The sequence below is a fragment of the Ovis canadensis genome, chromosome 7, assembly GCF_042477335.2.
Source record: "Ovis canadensis isolate MfBH-ARS-UI-01 breed Bighorn chromosome 7, ARS-UI_OviCan_v2, whole genome shotgun sequence".
NCBI lineage: Eukaryota > Metazoa > Chordata > Mammalia > Artiodactyla > Bovidae > Ovis > Ovis canadensis.
This window is the reverse complement of record NC_091251.1, coordinates 29,848,654-29,862,789: the sequence shown is the minus strand read 5'-3', so window position 1 is coordinate 29,862,789 and position 14,136 is coordinate 29,848,654. Positions and strand designations below refer to the sequence as shown.

General features: G+C 48.4%; 1 long non-coding RNA gene across 1 annotated transcript in view; it reads left to right on the top strand.

Annotated features, from left to right (window-relative positions):
- The first annotated feature begins 10,000 nt into the window (after positions 1-10,000).
- The window catches only part of LOC138444306 (uncharacterized), a 34,895-nt gene continuing 30,759 nt past the window's right edge, over positions 10,001-14,136 (top strand). The window contains exons 1-3 of the long non-coding RNA XR_011258429.1: positions 10,001-10,184; positions 10,742-10,886; positions 12,624-12,780. This is a non-coding gene — a long non-coding RNA (uncharacterized lncRNA). The remainder of the gene's footprint in view (positions 10,185-10,741; positions 10,887-12,623; positions 12,781-14,136) is intronic.

Genomic DNA, 14,136 nt, shown 5'->3' with positions numbered 1-14,136 from the left:
CGTGTCCGACTCTTTGAGACGCCATGGACTGTAGCCTGCCAGGCTCCTTTATCCATGGGATTCTCCAGGCAACAATACTGGGATGGGTTGCCATGCCCTCCTCCTCCAGGGGATCTCCCCAAGCCAGGGATCGAACCCAGGTCTCCCGAATTGCAGGCGGATTCTTTATCAGATGAGCTACCAGAGTATGTATATATGTATATGTATATATACATGTAATTATCTGCACTGGCTTCCCCAACGGCTCAGCAGTAAAGAATCCGCCTGCAAGGCAGGAGACTCGGGAGACAAAATTTCAGTCCCTGGGTCAGGAAGTTCCCCTGAAGGAGGAAATGTCCACTTCAGTATTCTTGCCAGGAAAGTTCCATGGACAGAGGAGCCTGGTAAGGTGCAGTCCATGTGGTCTCAAAGAGTCGGACATGACTGAGCATGCATGCGTGCATATGGTTACTCACTTAGGCGTTGTTTGTATACGTGGGATTGTGCTTTATATTGTGTATTGTTCTGAATTGTGCTTTTGTGTATTTAGTTATATGTCCTTTCATATTGGTGCTCATAGAACTACTTCACTCCAGGGTACAGAAATATTGTGATTTAAAATAATTCCTTTTTCGTATAGATTTCCAGAAGTTGTAGAGCTAGGTCAAAGGATATGTACATTTAAAATTTTGATAGGCGCTAACCAATTATCTTTTAATAACCTTCACCAATTTATAGTTCATAAGAGTGATTGTTTCTCTGATTTCTTTTCTTACCAACATTTGATATTATTAATCTTTTTAACTTCTGCCAACCTGATGGGCAAAAATACAATCCTGTATTTCCTAGCTTCCTTGTGAAACTGAGCATCTCTTCTTTACTTGTTGGCTAACCATGAATATATCTTTAATAATAAGTTGTTTACAGTCTTTGCCCATTTTTTAAAAACGGTATTTACCCCTTTTTTGACTTCCCTGGTCCGCAGTAGTAAAGAAGCCACCCGCAATGCAGGAACCATAGGAAATAAGGGTTCGATCCTTGGGTCAAGAAGATCCCGTGGAGGAGGGCATGGCAACCCACTCCAGAATTCTTGCCTGGAGAATTCCACGAACAGAGGAACCTGGCGGGCTATAGACGAAAGAGTCACAGAGAATCAGACATGACTGAAGTGACTTAGCACACACAACCTTTTCTTAGTGATTTCTAGGAACTCTTTATATATCCTCTATTTAATCCACTTTTGTTTTTAAAAAAGGCTCTATTTACTCACTTATTTTTGGTTGTTCTGGATCTTTGTTGGCGTGCGCGGACTTCCTCTGGTTTCAGAGAGCAGAGTCTTCTCTTGTTGTGGAGCACAGGCTCTAGCCACATGGGCTTCAGCAGTGGCAGTGAGTGGGCTCAGAAGTTGTGGAGCATAGACTTAGCTGTCCTGAGGCATGTGGCGTCTTCTCAGACCAGGGATCGAACTCATGACCCCTGTGCTGGCAGGCCAACTCTTATCCACTGTACCACCAGGGAAGTCCCCACTGTCTTTTTAATTGAGGTGTATTCTACCTACAGTGGGACAAGGGTAGGGTTTGAAGATTGTTGACAAACGTACACACATGTAATCATCACTCAAATCACAGCACAAACATCTTCCTGCTCCTGAAGTTTCCCTCAGATCCCTTTCTGGTCAGTTCCCCTCAAGAACAACTGTTGTACTGATTCCTATCACGTCATTACATTTGACTACCTGAGTTTCCTGTAAACAGATCATATTGGTTGGCCAAGAAGTTTGTTCGTATTTTTCTGTAAGATGTTTCGGAAAACCTGAACAAACCTTTTGGCCAATCCAGTACAAGCAGACACTTTCATGCCTGTCTTCCTTTGCTTAACAAACTGTTTCTGAGATGCATCCATGTCATCTGTAGTTGGTTCCTGTTAATTGCTGAGTGGTGTCCCATTGTCACATGGGTCACCCATTGCCCTGGGTGATAAACCTAAGGGTCATTTCTGGTTTAGGGCTGTAAGAATAAAGCTGCTATGAGCGTTTATACACAGGTCTTTGTGCGGACATGTGTTCTCATTTCTCTTGGGTAAATACCCTGGAGGGGAATAACTGGGCCACAGGGTGAGTGTATATTTAAGCTCTACTAGAAACTGCCAAACAGTTTTTCAAAGTGATTGTACCTGATGTGTTTTGAATATACTGCAAACACTTTTGCCATGTCTGTTGCTTGTGTTTTAACATTGATTAGGGTGTCCTTTGTCATAGAGTTGTTTTGCATCTCTATAAAACAGCCTTGGTCTTTTACGTATTCTGGGGCTGTGTCTTATACAGGAAGGTATAATATTAAACATATATATATATATATATATATTCTTTAGTTTGCTCTTTACATTTTGCTCCGTATTCTATCTAGAATTTAATATTTTAATGTGATATGAGACATACCTTTATCCTAGCCCAAACCATACAAAGCAGGGATTGTTGTCCCATTTTACAGATGAGGAGACAGAGACTCAGAGGGACTACATGATTGGTTCAAGCCACAGAGCTAGCAGGGAGTGGGTCTGAGATTTAGAAGTAAATGTGTCTCCTTTAAATTTGTTTTATCTCACAGAATTCTAGACTTTCATCTGTACCCTAACATAAATTCTGTAGAAAAGAAGGGGAAGTAATAATACACATACATGAACACATATGCACACACATATATAAAAAGACACAAGAAGAATAAACCAGAAACCAATAGAGGGGCATGGAAACAAGGTGGAGAAGATTGATGTGGGAGTAAAATTGCTCCAAATATGGTTTTGAATATAGTTTTGTGTTTTTAACCAGGTACATGATTTATATGTTCATAAAGTTATATCAAAAATAGGAAAAAAAGAGAAAACTCCCAAACTGTTCACAAATGCAAACAAATAAACCTGACTGTAAATTAATTTAAGCACCTAACTGTACAACAAAAAGAATAATTTCAAGAAACTTGAAAAAAACACGACCGTACATCTGAGGTGGGATATATTCCATGGACAAATAAAACTAAAGAAGTCTTTAGTTTCCTTAGTACATTTATTATTAGTAGTGATGATGATATAGTAATTTTGGAAGTATTTTATGTATATCATAAAATCAAGTAAATAAATATGTATGTTAATACTGTTAGAAACTAAGTCTGTGTGAGAGAAACGAGATTCAAATATAAATTAGCAACAGCAAAAAAGTTAAGAGAAGAAATAGATGGTTAAATTTGAACTGATAATATTATAAACTGATTTCAGTTTCCCCACCTTTGTCCACTGAAAGAGCTCAGAAGCAAGAACTCCAGGAGCAATGAGACCACCCAGGGTTCAGTCTTGATTTCTAAGACCACTAACCATCAAAAAGAACTAAACCTTTCCGGAGAAGCAGTTGATTCCAGACTCGAGGAAAGGAAAGTACAAGGTAAGTTTAGGACATCTGATTGTTCCAAGAAGCAAGTTCAGTTCAGTTGCTCAGTTGTGTCCAGCTCTTTGCCACCCCATGGACTGCATCACGCCAGGCTTCCCTGTCCATCACCAACTCCCAGAGCTTGTTCAAACTCATGTCCATTGAGTCAGTGATGCCATCCAGCCATCTCATCCTCTGTCACCCCCTTCTTCTCCTGCCTTCAATCTTTCCCAAGAAGCGAGGACGTGCTTAAACACTAGTGAAGTCATGTCAGAAAGGTGCAGAAGTAGACTTGAAGGGATCCTTTGGCCAAATTTGAGGCTTCTGAGCATCAGGAAGAAAAATGGCTATCATTAGTGAAACAAGTAGAAACTTTGCTTGAAACTTTATATGAAACAAATAGAAAAATCCATGAATTCAGTGTGTGTGTGTGTGTGTAAGAGAAAGAGAGGGTGAAGGAGAAGAGGGGAGCTCTTCTTTTCAAAAGAATGCCAGCTGAGACCTGTAGAAGGAATGATAAAGCTAGAAAGTCACCTTCCACACCTTTCTCACCTTTCACAGCCTCCAGTGGAATTTGCGATTTGAGCAGGAATCATTAACGGGTGTTAAAGGCCAGTGAGTGAAGGGTTGTTGGGGAACAGGGTATTTGTGCAGCGGCAAAGAGTCTCCCCAGCTTGCTTACTGATTACAAAAGGAAAAATGGCCATTATAACAGACAACTATGGTGGCCATGCATTTATCCGACTGGCCAAATTTAGCATCATCCATTCATAGCAGGACCACCTGGCATCACAGGCTTCCCGACGTGAGACGACGTGCAGAGCACACCTTACCTGTGGAGTATTCTTGCCAGCATGTTTAATTTCCAGCCCCAAATCCCAAGTCACGGGATCTACAGGGGACAGAAGAACAAGTTAAATAACATCAGGAGAAAACAGTCAGGCAAATCCATGGTGTGGGCCATTCTAAGAGACTCTAAGGTTTGGACTCTTTTTTTAAAAAAAAATTAATTTATTTATTTTAATTGGAGGCTAATTATTTTACAATATTGTGGTGGTTTTTGCCTCCTACATTGACATGAATCAGCCACGGGTGTACATGTGTCCCGCCATCCTGGACCCCCCTCCCACCTCTCTCCCTATCCCATCCCTCTGGGTCATCCCAGTGCACCAGCTTTGGGTGCCCTGTTTCATGCATCAAACTGAGCCTGTCATCTATTTCACACATGGTAATATACATGTTTTAATGCTATTCTCTCAAATCATCCCATCCTCGCCTTCTCCCACAGAGTCCAAGAGTCTGTTCTTTATATCTGTGTCTCTTTTGCTATCTTGCATATAGGGTCGTTGTTACCATCTTTCTAAATTCCATATATATGCATCAATATACTGTATTGGTTTTTTCTTTTTCACTGACTTCACTCTGTATAAAAAGGCACTCTTTAAAAGGCCTATGCCATGGGGCAGAGGGGGAAACCCTGGCCATTTTAATGTGAAAGAGACACAGTATCCACATGTGATGTGGGAAGCTCCATTAGATCCTGTTAAAAACAAACTAAAAGAAACAGGGACAGTGAAAGTCACTCAGTCATACCTGACTCCTTATGACCCCATGGACTGTAGCCAACCAGTCTCCTCTGTCCATAGAATTCTCCAGGCAAGGATACTGGAGTGGGTAGCCATTCCCTTCTCCAGGGGATCTTCCCAGCCCAGGGATTGAACCTGAGTCTTGTGCATTGCAGGCAGATTCTTTACCATCTGAGCCACTAGGGAAGCCCCCAAACAACATCTTTCATAGATCATTTGCTTAGTTGGTTGTGAAAATAAACCAACCATTTAAGCAAAAGGTCTATGAGAGAAGAACTTGGAGCCTTTGGGAAATGCGACTATGGTTGGAAGGTGGAGGTGACATGAAATCACGGTGGGGAATGGGTTTTTTACTATGCACGTCGTCCTTGGGAGCTGAGCAACTGAGGAGTAAAGTGTCATGTGGTCCATAATCCATCTTCAAATATGCACCAGGTCCCTTGAAAGCCAATGCAAGCATGGCAACAGATTAAAATGGTCCAACAGGGCCAGGACCAGGATGAGGCTGGCAACATGCCTCAGGGGCTGCCTTGAGGGAGTCATGCCTCTCAAGGTCCACCCACCCCTGCAGCTGCTGGAAGCAAGCCCTTCCTTCAACGCCCCGACAAAACACCTTGCTGATCTCGCTCTAGTCCAGACTCTGTTGCTGAGTCAGGAGTATGGGAAAAGGAGTGCTCATCACACGATTTTTTCAGTCTTCCTGTATGTTCAGAAATGACAAAGCAGTCCAAATGTCCATCCAGGATGAATAGCATATCTATAACGGTAGAATATGAGGTAGCCGTAAAAGGGATGAAGCACTGATGCATATTATAAGCGGATGAATCTGCAAAACATTATGCCAAATGCAAGAAGTCAGACACCAAAGGCCACACGTTGTGTGATTCCTTTTATATGATGCCTCCAGAAGGCCCACAGAGACAGAAAGCAGGCCGGAGGTTCCCAGGGGAGGATGAAGGATTATCTCACAGGTGTGGGACTTTTTATAGGGTGATAAAAAGTTTCGAAAGTAGAGAGAGCTGGTGGTTGCCCAGCGTTGTGAATGCACTTGATTGTACACTCTGGAGTGGTTAATGGTATGTTATGTGAATCTCACCCCCGAAGAGTTGATCACAATAAGAAGCTGAGGAACAGAATGGTCAGAAGTCAGGTATAGGGACTTTTCTGGTGGTTTAGTGGTTAGGACTTGCAGGGGACGTGGGTTTGATCCCTGGCCGGGGGGCTAAGATCCCACATGCCTCATGGCCAAAAAACCAAAACATAAAACGGAAACAATATTGTAACGAATTCAATAAAGACTTTTTAAAAAGCAGTTGGGTATAGAAACAATGCCTTTTCAAGAGTGATTACAACTGTCCATGTCTGTATATGAAGGACGATCTCTCGAAGTCTTGGCTCATGGTCAGGAGGCGAAAGCAGCGACGAGAACCACTAGGTGATTCGACCTAGCATCGGCTGTCAGGTGACCTGGCACAGTCACTTCCCCTCCTGAACCTGGGCTTCTCGCTGTGAAATAGTCTCTGGGTTTTCCCCAGGTCCCGCTGCTGCAGCTCCAAGTCTTTATTTTCCCACAAGGTACGTTGGTCACAGGTTGGCCACATGGAGCAGGCCTGCCTCTCCACGCACCTCGCAGTGTACTGGGGCCTGGGTGGTGGGCTTGGAGGGAAGTATTCTCTTGCCTTGGGAACTCATTGGCACCTTTCTTGACCTGACCCCATCCCCCCAGAGCAGGGTTTGTGGGTGTCACTGTGGTGCCAAAAGTCCCACAGGTGATGCTGATTCAGCTGGGAGATATGGTTGATGAAGCAGCTTCTGAGGGTTCGGGCTGAGGCTGTACCCCGACCTGGCTCTTCCTGGGGTCACGGTGTTTCTGGCTCTAGCATTAAGGAGGAGAGCTGTGTGCTGGTGTGTGGGTGTATGGGATAAAAATTAACCACAGAGCCACTGGCATTTTCTGAGCACCAACTCTATGCCAGTCACTGTGCTAAGTGCTTTGCTCCTATCCAGTCATACAGCCCCTAACGGCCCTCCCATGTAACAACCGTGGCCAAGCCCATGTCACTAAAAGGAGACGGCGGGCCTCTCCGGCTAGGTTAGTTCCCCAGGCATAGCCAGCTGGGACTCAGATCCACCGGTGGGCTCCCAGCGCCTGAGCACTCAGGTGGAGACCCTAAACCCACACGGGCAGTGAAGCAGCAGGAAGGGGATTGTTGTCTGTTGAACACCTACTGTGCGCCATGCCTCCTGACTTCAGAATCCAAGTCTCACCAAATGGTCCCATATGGCCAAGCGCACATGCAGGCTATGCTCTGGATCATCTCACAGGGGAGGGAGCTGAGCTCAGAGCCTGAACACAGCATAGCCTGGAAACAGGTCAGGGCTCCAGGGAGCTCTGCGGGGGCTCCCACGGCTGTGCCCTTTCTTTCCAGCGCTGAGAGTCCCTGTTGGTGTCTTTGCTTTGGGTTTCCCCTTCTGCTGGCTTCTCTGAAGAATATTTCAGCTTCATGGGTAAGAGGAGCAGAAAAGGCTTGTTTCTGTCCAGGAAAAGAGGCAGGGCTGAGTGGTGGCCTGTGTGGGCAACCCAGCAGAGACTGGCTGGATCTCTGCAAGCTTGAGTCTCCCAGGGCAAAAAGGGCAAGGACCCTAGCTGCTGTGGGTATTGCCTCCTTGGAGGTACAGCAACCTGGCTTTGACGCTCCATGGAGGATGGTGGAGATGGAAGTTTCCAGAAGGGAGGACACCCACCACAAGCCAGGAGCATAAATAGTTCTCTGAAGGACTCTAGAGAAAGGACACAGAGATGGACAGAGTTCTCTGGAAACCCTTGTGAGTTCAGGGCAGGGAGTTAATAGAACTTCCCCTGCTTCTGTGAAGGCCTTCCCAGGTGGCGCTAATGGTAAAGAATCTGCCTGCCAGTGCAGGAGGCGTAAGAGGCGTGGATTGGACCCCTGGGTTGGGAAGATCCCTAGGAGGAGGGCGTGGCAACCCACTCCAGTATCCTTGCCTGGAGAATCCCGTGGACAGAGGAGCCTGGTGGGCTACAGTCCATGGGCTGGCAAAGAATCAGACACGGCTAAGCAACTTAGCACACACGCACACCCTTCTCTGAAGGGTCTCCACCAAACAGGGCTGGGCCAGGCCTGGGCTGAGGAGACAGGGTCGTAGCCTTGTTTTGGAGTGTCCCTTGTGGGCTGGTGTTGGGCCCTGTCCCGTGAGGACTCACAGGGTGGGGGCTGTGTCTCCTGTGCAGTCTGCAGGGGGATCTGGCTGTAGAAAATGCTTCCAGATAGCCCTGGCTGCTCCATCTCACTAGGTGTGAACCACTCACTTCCTCTACCGCTCAGAGCAAAACCGGCTAAGTCTGGTTTCAACCAGTTTCAGTCGGACTTTGCCCACCTCCTGGCCCCTGGGTGAGGCTGGTGTCTGTTCTGAGAGGCTCGTGTCTATGCCTCTGGGGTTGAAGCCTCTCCTGGGGCTGGCGCTGATGTCACCCCGAGGCATGGGAGGGGTCCTGGGGATTCCAGTCCTGGGCCAGAGGACACTATGGGGTGTGGGAGCAAGGCCACAGCAGTGAGTAGCCAGGCCTGGGTGAGGGGTGTGTAATGGCGCTGACCTACGGCTGACCAGCCCTCCTTCTCTGCACAGAGCAGGCTAGGACTTGCCCTGGAGGAATTCCTAAGGGGAAAGTTGGTTTCCCATTACCCCCTCTAAGGCTTTGGGATTCAAACCACTTTGCAGGGCTCAAGCACTTACTTGGGATCCAAGGTATGAGAGTGTGAGGGCCGAGGAAGAAGGGGCTTTCAGTTAGGAAGAGGACCCCAGGCTTCTAGCCTGGGAGGAAATACAGGTTCTAGGATGGCTCTCAGTTGAGGTATTGGGTTCTGAAGTATTTGCCCCACCAGGGTGCACCTGCCTGGATCCTTCCCTCCTCCTTCCCATCCATGCATCTAACCCTCTGTCCATCCATCTATCAGCATCAGGTGAGTGCTAAATGCCAGACTTTGACCTAGAGTTTGGGAGTGAAAGGTAAATTAAGACACAGTCTCTCTCCTCACAGCCTGGAAGAGAGACCAACAGGAAAACAAATGGTCTAGGTGGAGGGATGTGACAAGCAGATGGCTATGTAGGCAAGCTTGGTGGAGGGGCTGGGTCTGCCAGGGTTGAATTCTCCCCTGAGGGGCAAAGGAGGTCTTCCCAGGAGAGAAAATATTTGAGCAGTTTCCTGAAGGATCATCCAGGCAAGAAGGAGAGGGGAGGGCATTAAAGGCAAAGGGGCTGGCCGGGGCAGAGGCACTCAGGCCTTAAAGAGCTGAGTGTGTGATGTGCCTGGCAAATGGTCTGGGGAGATGACTCGGTCAATGGGGCAAGGGGTAGGAGGTGGCGCTGGAAAAGTAGGCTGGCCCAGAGTGAGGCCGCCTTGAGTGCCACCGTGAAGAAGGAGGACATGGTCCTACGACCACAGAGCATCAGTGAGTCCCTTCTGCAACAGCTCTGTCTGCACTCAGAGTGTCTGAGTCACCGGATTATGCTTTCTGTCCAGCTCTCCCTCCCAGGCGTCAGTTCCCTGTGTGTTTATCAGACTGGCTGCCGCTCAGGCCAGGGTCACGTCTACACTGAAATGGCAAGCTCGTGAGGAGACCCCCATGGCAGGGGGCCTGTGGTCCGAGACGTGCGTGGGCTCCCGGCTTGGCAGGAGGGGATGGCCTGAGCTCATCTCTATTCTTGTCACAGCCCCGCCCCAGCCACGACAAGTGAGTTTTTCCAAGGGGCTCCATTGTCTCGGCTCGGAAGTGGCCCCGCTTGCCCGCCCTTGCCAGAGAGGAGCAGCTTTCGTGCCGGCCCTCCTTTGTCACCACTGCCCAGCTTCTTGGCACAGCGCCATGGCACCTTGTTATCTCCGGCTTTGTGCTGTCACCTTTTGTTACAAAACCTTCGAAGTTCTGCGAATCGGCTCGCCAGTTATCATGCTTCCCACAACCGACTGCCTAAGCCCCTGGGCCTGAACCGCAGGGCGACCGCAGTGCATCAGCGACTTCTGCTCTGAGCTGGGCCTGGGCGGGCGAGGGGGGTGGATGGTGGGGGGGTGCGGCATGGCCCTTCCCCTCCGCTCCCCCTTGGCCTCCAGCCGGGCTCTCCCCACACTTCCCTTTCTGTCTTGTCTTCTAAATCTAAGAAACTGAAGTGAAGCCACACAAGTCCTGGTGAGCCCCCCAGGCTGATCCGACGTGGGGAGGAGCTCTGAGCAGGTCCCCGGGTGGGAGAGGGGAGGAGGGGGCTGGGGGAGGGGACAGGCCAGTCTGCCCACTGAATCCGCCTGTCTTCCTACTGAGCTCCCTCTGGCTTCCAGAAAACAGCTTTAACCAAGGGGTCTCTCAGGAGAGCAGAGGCTGAGGTGTGTGTGCAATGCTTGTGTGTAGAGAGAGAAAGTACATGTGTGCTGAGGAGAGAAACCCTGTATGACACAGAGAATTTCTGTGAGAGAGGAGATGTGGCCATTAGTCCAGGCTTCTCTCCTCTTCCTCTGATCTCCTTCTTCCCCGTGACCGTCATAGAAACTGCTTGATAGTAACTGCCTGCGTGTGATCAGTTGCTTCAGTTGTGTCCGACTCTTTGTGATCCTATGGGCCATGGCCCACCAGGCTCCTCTGTCCATGGGATTCTCCAGGCAAGAATACTGGAATGGGTTGCCATGTCCTCCTCCCGGGGATGTTCTTGACACAGGGATTGAACCTGCGTCTCATATCTCCTGAATCGGCAGGCAGGTTCTTTACCGCTAGCACCACCTGGGAAGCCCAGTAACTGCTTCTGCTGCTGCTGCTGCTAAGTCACTTCAGTCGTGTCCTACTCTGTGCGACCCCGTAGACGGCAGCCCACCAGGCTCCCCTGTCCCTGGGATTCTCCAGGTAAGAACACTGGAGTGGGTTGCCATTTCCTTCTCCAATGCATGAAAGTGGAAAGTGAAAGTGAAGTCTCTCAGTCATGTCCGACTCTTTGTGACCCCATGGACTGCAGCCCACCAGCCTCCTCCATCCATGGGATTTTCCAGGCAAGAGTACTGGAGTGGGGTGCCATCACCTTCTCTGCAGTAACTGCTTAGGACGTGTTAATTGAGCAAATAGGGTTTCTCAGGTGATGCTAGTGGTAAAGAACATGCCTACCGATGCTGGAGACATAAGAGATGCGGGTTTGATCCCTGGGTGGGGAAGATCCCCTGGAGGAAGGCACAGCTACCTCTCTAGTATTCTTGCCTGGAGAATCCCGTGGACAGAGGAGACTGGTGGGCTGCAGTTCACGGGGTTGCAAAGAGTCAGACATGACTAAAGTGACTGAGCATGCATGCGTGCATTGAACAAAGAAATCAATCAGGGTCTGACATTTTACTTCTTGAAGATATAGTAGGCTCAGCAAGAAGCATGTTAGGGATTCAGAAACCCCATACCCCTTCTTCCCTCTAGGTCCAACCTGTGAGGCTTACTTACCTGAGCCACGGTTCCAAGAAGGCCCAGCCTCAGTACATCACAGGCCAGCTGAGCAGCCGGCATCCTTGGGGAGGGGAGTGTGGTGTCCCCCATGCCTGAGCACAGGAAATAAAAGACGGGGGATGGCTCATGGTTACTCTGCCCCTGACCAACTGAAATCCAGCCCAGGATGCATGGGCTCACCATTCAGATCAGCAGCTCCTTGAAAAGTCCCTTCCCCAGCTCACTTCTAATTGGGGAAGAGCGGCATCCCATTTTCTGTGAACAGGTGGGGATGGGGAGGAGGGGAGAAGTTCCTTCTCCTTCAATTTCAACTGTTGAAACCCAAGCTCCTCCTTCCACTTGGACCACTGCTATTTTAGGAGGAATGAATCCAATTCGATGAATGTCTGCTGATCACCTAGCTGAGACAGAATAATGATAATGACCAATGGCTCTTTACTGTTGATGAACATTGTCATTTCCGAGATCATATATGCGTGTCCCATCAAACCCATGGAATAGATAACTATTTCACTCCTATCTTACAGATGAGGGAGAGAAGGAGAATTGCTTAGGGCCACATGGTATGAGAATCAGGTCTGCCAGACTCCCAACCCGACCACGCTCTGAGCTCTTGGGAGGAGGGAGAGGAGGAAGGGGGCCAGGAGGTTGAGGGTGGGATCATGACATAGGAATCTGGGGTTGAGGATAGCCACAGCCAGCAGGAGCGGGGGTCTGGTTCTTGCTATTTGTATGTTCCCAGAAAATGGCACATGTAGGGTAAAGTAGAATTTCAGAAAACTCAGAGGTGCTCACATGGGACAGAGATGGGAGCCAGAAAGGAAGAAAGGATGGTATTGAAGCCAGTGGGCAGCTTAGCTATTCTCGTCCTCCAAGTGTAATTCTTCACTCAGGGTTAAAGCAATTTCTGAATATAAAATAGATAACTAATGAGAACCTACTGTACAGTGTAGGGAATTCTACTCAATGCTTTGTGGTGACCTAAATGGGAAGGAAATCCAAAAAAAGAGAGAATATATGTATTCACATAGCTGATTCACTTTACTGTACAGTAAAAACTAATACAATATTGTAAAGCAATTATGCTCCAATAAAAATTAAAAAAAAAAAGAAAGTAGGGCGAAACAATTCTGAATAAATGCGATTTTTCCTCTCAAGCCCAACACAGAACATGTGGAATTCAGGAGTACCTGGCTCTTGTTCTTAGCAACTATGCCGTGCCATGTAATCACTGACAAAGATATCCCCAGCACATGTCCCAGTGACAACTGAATCAAAGCCGTGACCAGCAGCATGGGGTAAAGAGGTAACACTGGTAAGCTTCTATTGTCATGTAACATAGAAAGCTATTGTTCAGGTCCTGTACGATGCACATACCTGTTGACTTCGTACTGTGATTACAAAAGGAGCCCCCATTTGCTCGAAAATCTAACGATACTATAATGTCCACCTGTATTGTAAATTCAACCTGAAACTCATATACTATCTTTCATAAGCATTATTTAAGAAGCATTTTTTTTATTGTGTTGCAATTCAGAAGCCTTTTCAAAGGCAATTAGGAAGGTTAATGCCTGAGAAACAGAAATGACTAAAGTTGAAGCAGGTATCCCCCTTTTTAAAGACAAATTCTCATGGCAAACAGGACCTTTCTGTTCCATGGTGCTGCCTTCGAGGCTGCATCCAGCGCAGTCACTGGAGGAGCAGTGATGCCCTGTCAGCGACAGCACAGCCCTGACCTGCTCCTGGCCGTGACCTTGGGAAGGGGTCCCTTCATTGTAAGCCGGGAACCTGACATGCCCAGAAGCACAGTCACCTGCTCAAGGCCCCCTCAGGGCTCAAATGCAGGCCCAAGTAATGCTAGAGCCACCCTTCTTTCAACTAAGCCGTGTCCTACCAGTAGAAACAGTGACGCGAACAGCACACGGCTGTTCAGGCGTTAATTAATTGCAACAAAAGTGGGAACTGTTGAAAAGAGGACCAGCTGTGCTTTTCCCCCCCTGCCAGGCTGAGAGATCCAGGGCAGGGCTGAGGCAGATGCCCAGGTCCCTGGTGGGTGTCAGACTGTGAGGCCGGCACCTGTCTCATCGGGCGGCAGAGAGAGGCTTCCTTGCTCAGCCCCCCGACTCAGGTCTGTCTTTTCATTCCTGCCCTCCAGGCCCAGCTTGGGGAGCCGTGTGGCCTGGGAAAGGGAACACGTGTCCTCCGAGAGCTCACTCTGTGCTGTGGGTGGGGGTGCCGTGGCTCGCTTTGGTCTGCACAGTAGCTCTGCATGTTCCGCGTCTTCAGGTCTGTTGGGCGGGTGGGAAGCGGAATTTGTTAGGTGAGAGGCAGTAGGGCTCAGAGTCAAAGGCGTGGCCTCTGGCCTGAGCTGCTGGAATCCTGACTTTCTACTCACTAGACTAGAGGGAATGAAACTTAGCTTCTCAAAAGAACAGTGTACTCTCTACATGTGGGGATAATAGGAGTGGATAACAGGACTGTCTCAGTGATTGGGCTTTGGTGAAGATGTATGGGTGATGCTTGCAAAGCTCTTGGCACAGTGCATGACACTCAGTAAGGGCTGACCCTATGCCAGCGATAGTTGCTGTGAGGAGGAAGGGCTGGCTTTAGTCCCAGCTCAGCCTCTCTCCATACAGCCAGGGCACCACGTGCTAAATCCCTGCTCTGTGGT